The 8,612-nt window shown below is 35.5% G+C and overlaps 2 long non-coding RNA genes across 2 annotated transcripts; both read left to right on the plus strand.

Moving 5' to 3' along the window:
• The first annotated feature begins 227 nt into the window (after positions 1–227).
• LOC109219102 lies at positions 228–878 on the plus strand. The gene is made up of 2 exons (XR_002066888.1): positions 228–370; positions 503–878. It is a non-coding gene; the product is annotated as an uncharacterized LOC109219102 (long non-coding RNA).
• A 4,971-nt stretch (positions 879–5,849) lies between these two features.
• Positions 5,850–6,429, plus strand: LOC109219103. Its single transcript, XR_002066889.1, has 2 exons — positions 5,850–6,053; positions 6,180–6,429. It is a non-coding gene; the product is annotated as an uncharacterized LOC109219103 (long non-coding RNA).
• The last annotated feature ends 2,183 nt before the right edge of the window (positions 6,430–8,612 follow it).

Here is an 8,612-nt window from a genome sequence, read left to right on the forward strand (position 1 = left end):
TTAAAGGGTATTTTGGGTAGTTTAGCTTAGGGAATCTTGCATAACTAACTAAGGAAGCTGCCGGAAAAGTGGGAGAAGGGACTGGTTTGCAAAACTGATTTTAAATTAGGGTCTGAATTGAATAAAGGGAATTTGGGGAAGGGGTAAATGGTAAGTTTGGAAACTAACTACTGCTGCCCTATAACCCCTCTATAAAGGTCCTATTTCCTAAATTTTCAAGGAGGAGAAGAAGAGCTTAGAAATTAGAAACGGCTGAAAATACTAAACACTAAAAAGTTTGAAGAATAAGAAGAAAAATACAAAAAAACCAATCACAAAATACTGTTACATTGAAGCTTTTTGTGTAATTCTTTGGGTTTTAAAGTATAAGGTAATCTTTGACTCATTCTGGGTTCGAAATGGTTTAAGAAAGTTGAATTTGCTGTTGTTGATTTGCTTATTTGCACCTTTTCGCTGCTGCTGATAACTCCTCATTCCTCTTTGTTTCTCTATTGCATTCCAGGTACTTCTCGAATAATGGCTGACTTTTGAAGTGTAATGTGCAAACGTGAACATGGATTTATGATGAAAATTATTCGAGTTACTGACTTCTTTTTTTTCCCTGTTTATCCATCTACTCACATCTTGTAATATTTTAATTTTAGGTGAATTCTATTAGTTTCTTTGTTGTGGATGTGGTATAAAATGTTTGATGTTTGGTCTTTGTTTGTTTTCTACTGAAAGCTGTAGATTTTGGGATTTAAAATAGTTGGCCTGCTGATCTTACAAGATGTTGCTCATTGCTTATATGAAAGAAGTTTGGATTAAAGCTCATTGTAATTGTTGGGTTAGTTTGGGAATTGTATGAAGTGAAATGCTGCATAATTCTGCTTTCATGTCATCAGCATTTGGATTCAAATACAGAGTTTACTTTAGATATGTGATTTAGTTTTGTAGCATTTAGAGCCTATTGTTCACATTATAGTGATCATGTGTCGTTAATCAGTAAGGTCAAAAGGTCTGTCAAATTTTAAGTGTTGCCATTAATCAGTCTTCATTACTTTGTCATGAGTATAAATTTACTTTGAACCTGGGATTAAGGTCATTTGAGAAATCAGAATTGTTTTGAGCATTGGACTTAATGTCAACTGTGAATAGGAATTGTTTATCATACGCTGCTTGGGCCTTGTTCTCAAGCCCAGTAGCTCATTCAATTGCTGCTGCTAAGTGTTGACCACGGCAGACCTGGTTCAAGCCTGAAGGCCTTTGTGAATTAGACAATTGTATGCTTTATCATGTGTGGGCCTCTTTCTCTTCGATATGGTCATCTTAGTTGAGGATTGCTGCTGGCCCAAATTATCTTCGAAATGATTTGAGTAGTTTTACAATTGCAATCCGCTGATTATCAATTAAGCCTAGACATCTGCTTTAAATAAATTCGAAATCCCTTTAGCCTTTTAATTAATCAACTAGGATCTTTATTTAGACTCGAGGCGTGCCATAAACAAAATTAGATAACCCATGGCCCTCGAATAATTAACTTTAACCCTTTAGAAATCGAGGCGTGCCATTTAGTCAAATTTTTCATGGCCCTTGCAAACTTGAAAGTGCGTAGTTGCTTTAGGCGCGTAATTTAAATTAACTTCCTTAAACTCGGGTGTGCATTTCATGTGACCCAAATCCAAATCTCAACAACGTTAGATAAAATGTGTCATGGACAGCGGGTGCATTTCATGTGGCGTGGTTCAAGACGTGTTTTAAATAACGTTAAATCTTCCTAAGAATAATAAAAAAGCGGCTTAATAAGTTAAAATATACCATAGGCTAAAATATGTATTAAAATCAGATAATAGACCAATAATAACAGTTGAGCGACGTGCTAAAATCACGGAATCCGGGAATGCCTAACACCTTCTCCCGGGTTAACAGAATTCCTTACTCGGATTTCTGTGTTCGCGGACTGAAAACAGAGTCAATCTTCCTCGATCCGGGATTTAAATCGGTGATTTGGACACCATAAATTATCCCAAGTGGCGACTCTGAACTTAAAAAATAATCCTGTTTCGATTGTCACTTAAATTGGACAAACTCCCTCATTACACCCTTTTGGGGTGGTAAAAAGGAGGTGTGACAAGAAAGAAGAAGAAGAGGGGGAAAAGAGAAAGAAAAAGAAAGAAGGAGAGGGATAGAAAATGGGGGGGGGGGGGGGAATAAGTAGTACCAAAATAGCAACAGCAGAAGAATACGATAACTAAAACAAACTAAACAACATGATGCAATATATATCTGAGAAATAGGAAAGTACAAGCGAGCTACTAGTACTATTAGTAAGAAAGGAGGAATCTCTCAGCTACCTACTAACCGTCTGACCTAATCCTCTACCCCCACACCCTCCTATCAAGGGTCATGTCCTCAGTGAGTTGAAGCCGCGCCATGTCCTGCCTAATCACCTCTCCCTAGTACTTCTTGGGTCATGAGGTTCTCGCTCGGGATGACCTTGCAATCAGTGCATAGACCTTTATCGCATTTCTTGTAGAGAAGGTAATCAATCTGTGTCTTGTTCACCGAATACTGAAAGGTGACCAGGTGCTCCTCCCTCCTCAGGAAACTCGAGTTGGCTATCACCAAGTCAAAAGCTCTAGCGAAATCTAACAGTGAGGTACGTACCTTCCTCATTCCTAACCCCAAAATCAAACCGGCCATGCACGCCATCATAAACCCTAGCATCAGCCCCAATATGGCCATTGAAGTCCCCTCCAATGAAAAGTTTCTCACAGTCCGGGATACTATGCACCACCTCATCCAAGTCCTCCCAAAATTGCCTCTTGACTTCCTGGTCCAATCCTACCTGAGGGGCGTATGCGCTAACCACGTTTATAGTAAACCCTCCAACTACAAGCTTAATACTTATCAACCTATCGTTTACCCTCCTAACCTCGCCCACTTACTCCCTGAGTTTCCTGTCAACTAAAATACCTACCGCGTTCTTGTCCCCCAATGCGTCCGGAGTACCACCCGTCTACATCACGAGCCTTAGTACCTACCCATCTAGTCTCCTGGACACATGCTATGTTGATCTTCCTTTTCTGGAGAATCTTACCTAACTCTATATACTTTCCCGTCAACGTCCATATGTTTCAGGACCCAACTCTCTCAGCCTAGAGCTCCCTTTGCACTATTGTGTTGTAGTCTATTTTATTTATTTATCTATTTATAGATTAACTTTTAAAATGATATTAGATTTTTTCCAAGTTAATATGTTTTCGTTTTCTTTTTTCTTGAGAAGAAGGTTCAGATATACGAGATGTCCTGTGCAAACAGATCATTTATGACTTTTTCGGTTAACTTTAGGCGATTTGTGGTGCTAAATTATTAATTAGTTTTTGTCAGTTGAAAAGGGCAAATGTAGGCCAGCTTGGTCGAACTTGATAATAGAAAGGATAGTTACTCTACTGTAGAGACAAGTGAATATCAATACAATATCGTTTTCTCTTATTTTCGAGTGGAAATAATCATATTTTATACGTTATTCTAAAATATAAAATATTTGAAAATAAATTAAATTAAATTAAATTTATTGAAAGGACTAATATCCAGGACCAACTCTGTATCGAGTAAATGGACCTTTAAGACGAGCCAGGGGCAATGGCACAGCAGATATTTCAATTAATTGGAGGAAATCTCGGCGGCGGCTGATGCGATTCTGCCACATGGGAGTCTTATACTAAAGCAGTAGTTGGTCCATCCGTGTTATAGAGTCGGTAATGTCTTACTCCCCGATCCACTTTTTTTGGTATTTTACGTGGTTTATAATATTTGATTTTTTCGGATATCAAGAAGGAATTGACTTTTTTTTTTCAAAGTTGCTCTTGGGGTATAGAGCCTAAGAGTATTTATTATATTTTCAATGAACAAATTAACGTTAACATGGTCAATTTTATAGTTAATTAATGCTAAAAGGTAAATTCTTTACTATGTGTGGAAACAACAAAAAAATCAATTAAAGTAGATCGAAGAGAGTAACATTTAGTATAAAATAAAAAAATAGAAAAAAGATAGTACACAGCACCAGTAAGTTGTACACCCAAAAAAAAAAAAAAAAAGGATCCATTCAGCCATTTCTCATAATTCGCCGTCACAAAATTATGAGTTGTTTGATGGAAAAAAAATGAAAAATGGTCAAAAAAGCCTTTTAATTATGAGAAATAAAATGTTTTACCTTTATTTTGAATTTGGTCTCAAATATTACCCTTATTATTACTGGATTAGCTCAAATTTATCCTTCAACTATGGAAATAGAAAAAAAAAATGCCATTCACTTGAATTTGGTTCCAAATCTAGCCTTATCACAAGTGAAATAGCTCTGATTTTGCCCCTCATAACTAACAGACCTTCAATATCTTATTTTTACCATTTAAAATAGATTTTATTATTGAGATGGTGTGCCGCCTTGCAAGATGTTGCTCTCACAATGCGTATGCAAATATACGTGATTAACAAGTAATAAATTAACTTAGAGTCGAATATCTAAACCACAAACACTTGTAATTAACTGCTTACTAAGCCAACATAATTTCTTATTTGTTCGAGTTCATGCACAAAAGTTGAAGTTGTGTTATTAATCTACTATTGTGGGAGATAAACAAATACTTCATCCATTCCAAAAAAGAATGGTTGCCTTTCAAAATGAGATTAGATTGTTTCCAAGTTAATGTTATTCCTTTTCTATATTTCTTCATATATGCGCGATGACCTGCGCAAAATGATCATTTATGCCTTTTTTTTAGAATAACATTAGTGTATGGATCAAAATCTGACCACAAATAGATTATCATTAAAGGAATGATAAGGGGTCGACCAAGCCATAGTCGTACCCACGAGGCGTAATAGCGACGAGTATCTCGGCCACTGCCGAGATCGAGCCATCAGAAGGCTACACGGCAGAACATATGTCGTATTACTTGAGCGAGTAAGGAAGAGTATAGTTAAGAGAGGGTATGCTGGTTAAAGACTGTTGGATAAAGGGGAAGATTGGTAATATGACAGAAGAAGGCAAGATGAGGGGTTCCCAAAAAAGAGAAAAAGGAACAGAAGAACGGGAGGAAACCTCCAACGACAAAGTAAAAGCTCTGAGCCTAAAATATTAAAAGCTCCTTGAATACATGTGACATTGTACTAAAATATTACTTACGTAGTTAGTCTCAGCCTCTGGAGATGACCATCCTTTTTCACTCGAGTAATGGGTGCTTTTGTAGAACTCAATCCTATTTGGCTCTACTCCTCCATGTTCATTCACACCCTACACAGTATGAAAATAATATGAAATATTACTAAAATATTATCTTAGTAATGAATATGGAGGGTGATTGAACCCCAACCACATTAACATGATTAGATTACAAGTTCAACAAAAGGTAATGAATGTATTGTCTAATAGGATCATGGTTCTTTATATTATGCAGCTATCTATTGTATGATGGAAAACTGGAAACTAGTTTTATGAGTTAATAGAAGTCAGATGTAAGTTAGTAGAGATATAGTCTTATGCTTAATGAAAAGTTGAAAAAAGACTCATGTTCCCATAAACGGGGATATAAAAGTATATGTATGTGACTTTTAATTTCATAAGCTTTCACAAGCAAAGGTATTGGAAAAGTTACCAAAAGTAAAAATAGTATAACTTACTATTTCAGCACGAGCAGCTACAAAAGCTCTTGACCCCATGAAATGATTAGATTTCAGCTTTGTTCGATTGACCTTGTTTATCTCGAATCGTCTCTACAAAGAATATATAAATATAAGTATAAAAGTTACTCAACATTCACCATCTATACATTTAAATGCAGATAAACATAAAAGTTACTCTAAAATTCACAATGATGAGAAAACAAATAAAGCAATGTTTCTAGTACCCAATTGAATGACTAAAATTTGCTTGATTGTCGCTGGATGTGTTCAGTGCACGTGATTTAAAATTTCTGAATTGATGTAGCTATTGCTGTATGAAAATTTTCGATAGATCAGCGGGGAGTTAACAGTATACATCATGAAGGATTTTTTGCTTTCTGGTTCAAGTTTGTGCATTCTGCTAAGTTTCTATTGATATAATTTTCAGTCTTTCATGTGCCTGATTCTTCTATTTATTGTTATAGTTTTGACCTCTGTTTTCCTTTTTCTTTTTTTGTGCTTGTTTCTTCTAGTGCTGAAGTTGATGGATCCATTGGTGAATCAGACTACCCAAAAATGGTTCTAAGAAACGGTAAGAACTTTCACCTTTTCTGGACATTTTTATTTATCGAGAGGGAGGGCACGCAACAGCGTGGTGGCGGAGGAAAACCTTAAGCTGCTGTTCGTTTTGTTTCCTTATTAGCAATATATTGTCTTGTTTGAAGACACTGTAAACGACCATCATTTACAATAGTTACATCTGCAGACAGAAGTTTCTCGTAAGACAATTTTGCATTTAGTTGAAAACTCAGCTATTGATTCCTCTCAGATTGCTGACCAAAAAAAAGGACAGTTTCAACAGTTCCAAACCCACAATGCAAAAAACGACAAGAGTAGAATAGACAAATATAATACGATGAGAGATTTGAATAGCAAATATCATAAGTTTGATGGATCTTGTAGCTTAGATGATTCAACAACTTGAATTATTTGCTGAAAGATGATTTCTACGTGACATAACTAACATGGATAGTGACTATGGACATTGTAAATGGCTAGGTGGGGAAAAGAAGCCCTTCCTTTGACAGATAAGCATTATAAGAAATCATCTTATTTTTCACAAATATCCTGTTTAGACCTAATTTTACTGTATTGATTAGCCAACACACAACACCAAAGAGTGGCTTGATCCCTGACATTCAACTTGGCTTAAGACACCTGACTTAACAGTTTACAGTTCAAGGGCACATCCAAATCCAAAACCAAACAATCAGTTACTTCATCAGTTGTGCAGTATGAAACCAAGACCACTGAGTAAACATGTTGCTGAAAATATCTTTTCTACATTTTGTTTGTTCGTATACTTAATTACTTAAATTACCTATTTCTTGGAGAAATCGTGAATGTTGGTTGCCAGAAAAAATTACAACGAGACAAATATGAATAGAAATTACCTTATGCTCTGGATTCGCCCACATGTCACAAAGCCTGTTCCAATTTTCCGGGGTCAACTCTGGCACTTCAATTTTACGAGCCTCTTCCTTGGAGCTTGCACTTTCAAATAGCTTTTTTAATTTGTAGCGCCATTGTCGGCTTCTATTTTTCAGAATATCCTCACAGCTATCTTTGGTGTAATGCTCGTCCAAGTTTATTTCAAACTTCTCCTGCAAAATGAGAAGTTTTGAAGACACTCACAAAACAATCAAAATTTCCTTTGCTCAGCAAAGATTAAAATCTAACATATTTACAATGTAATAAAATTTACCAAAATATAGAATCCTTACATGGCAACAATAAGAGAAAAGAAAAAATGGGGAGAGGAAATATAGAGATCAAAAGAATAGAGAACTCAAGAAACAGGCAGGCGACTTACTCAAAAACAAGAAATGAGATCTTGAAAAAATCTAAGGAAATTAGTGTTCTTTGTGATGCTCGTGTTTCTGTCATCATTTTTGCTAGTTCTGACAAGATGCATGAATTCTCCTCTACTTCGTTGGTTTATATTTTGGATAAAAAAACTTGGTGTGTAATTTCATCTACCTTATGGTTTAAGTGACATTAATTATCTATCACAAAAGAAAAAAAAAAAGAATCCTTACATGGCATCTAACTAATGCTGCATCCTTATCCTCTCTTGTGAGTTCCTTCCACTTGTTTGGAAGCGAAAGAAAGTTGCGAGCAATAATTCCTAATTCATTTGATAGCTTCGCTGATGGAATTGCCTCAACTGGCCTTCCTTTACCAACTGTATGTCTATAACCATCTTTCTTCCCATAGACTTCTTCATTTTCTCAAGACCTTTTCCAATTGTCCTTCCACAACCTTTCCTGGTTCTAGTTGAATCATCTGATTTTAAAAAGTAAAAGTCAATTTAAAAACTTGCTAAAATTCCGAAATGGTAACCATGTATATATACAGTAATTAATTGCTATGCTACAAATAAAAACTCTATTGTTACAAGTTTAACATTAATGAATGTTTCAAATGTTAATATATTTGGTTCCAACTTAAACACAAAAGAATCCTAGATACTGGAATATAAAGATAGCTCTTTTCAGTCTAGGAAAGTAAGAATTTATTGCAATTTCTTATTGGGCGACAATCAGAAACTTTGTTTACATCCCCTCTTTTAAACACAATCCATTTGTTTTATTAAGATAAACTCAAGAACAATTTTGCAGTAGGTGTGCAGTTCTTCGCTACCCTTAGTATCTACTAAAACCAATAAGAAAGAATGGGTGCAATGTAATTTATAAGATAATGACTTCCACATAAATGAAAATCCCCAATATACCTTCGAATTGGAATGGAATTGACCCAACCATAAGAAATTACTTCAATTTTACAACAAAGGTTTCAGTAAAATAAGTACTACCAAAAGTCTAAATTAGAAAGTGTAGGATATAGTTGCTGCATATAGGAAAACCACATGGAATGCATAGAACAAGCCAAAAAAATCCATAATA

Source organism: Nicotiana attenuata, unplaced genomic scaffold (genome assembly GCF_001879085.1).
Source record: "Nicotiana attenuata strain UT unplaced genomic scaffold, NIATTr2, whole genome shotgun sequence".
Taxonomy (NCBI): Eukaryota; Viridiplantae; Streptophyta; class Magnoliopsida; order Solanales; family Solanaceae; genus Nicotiana; species Nicotiana attenuata.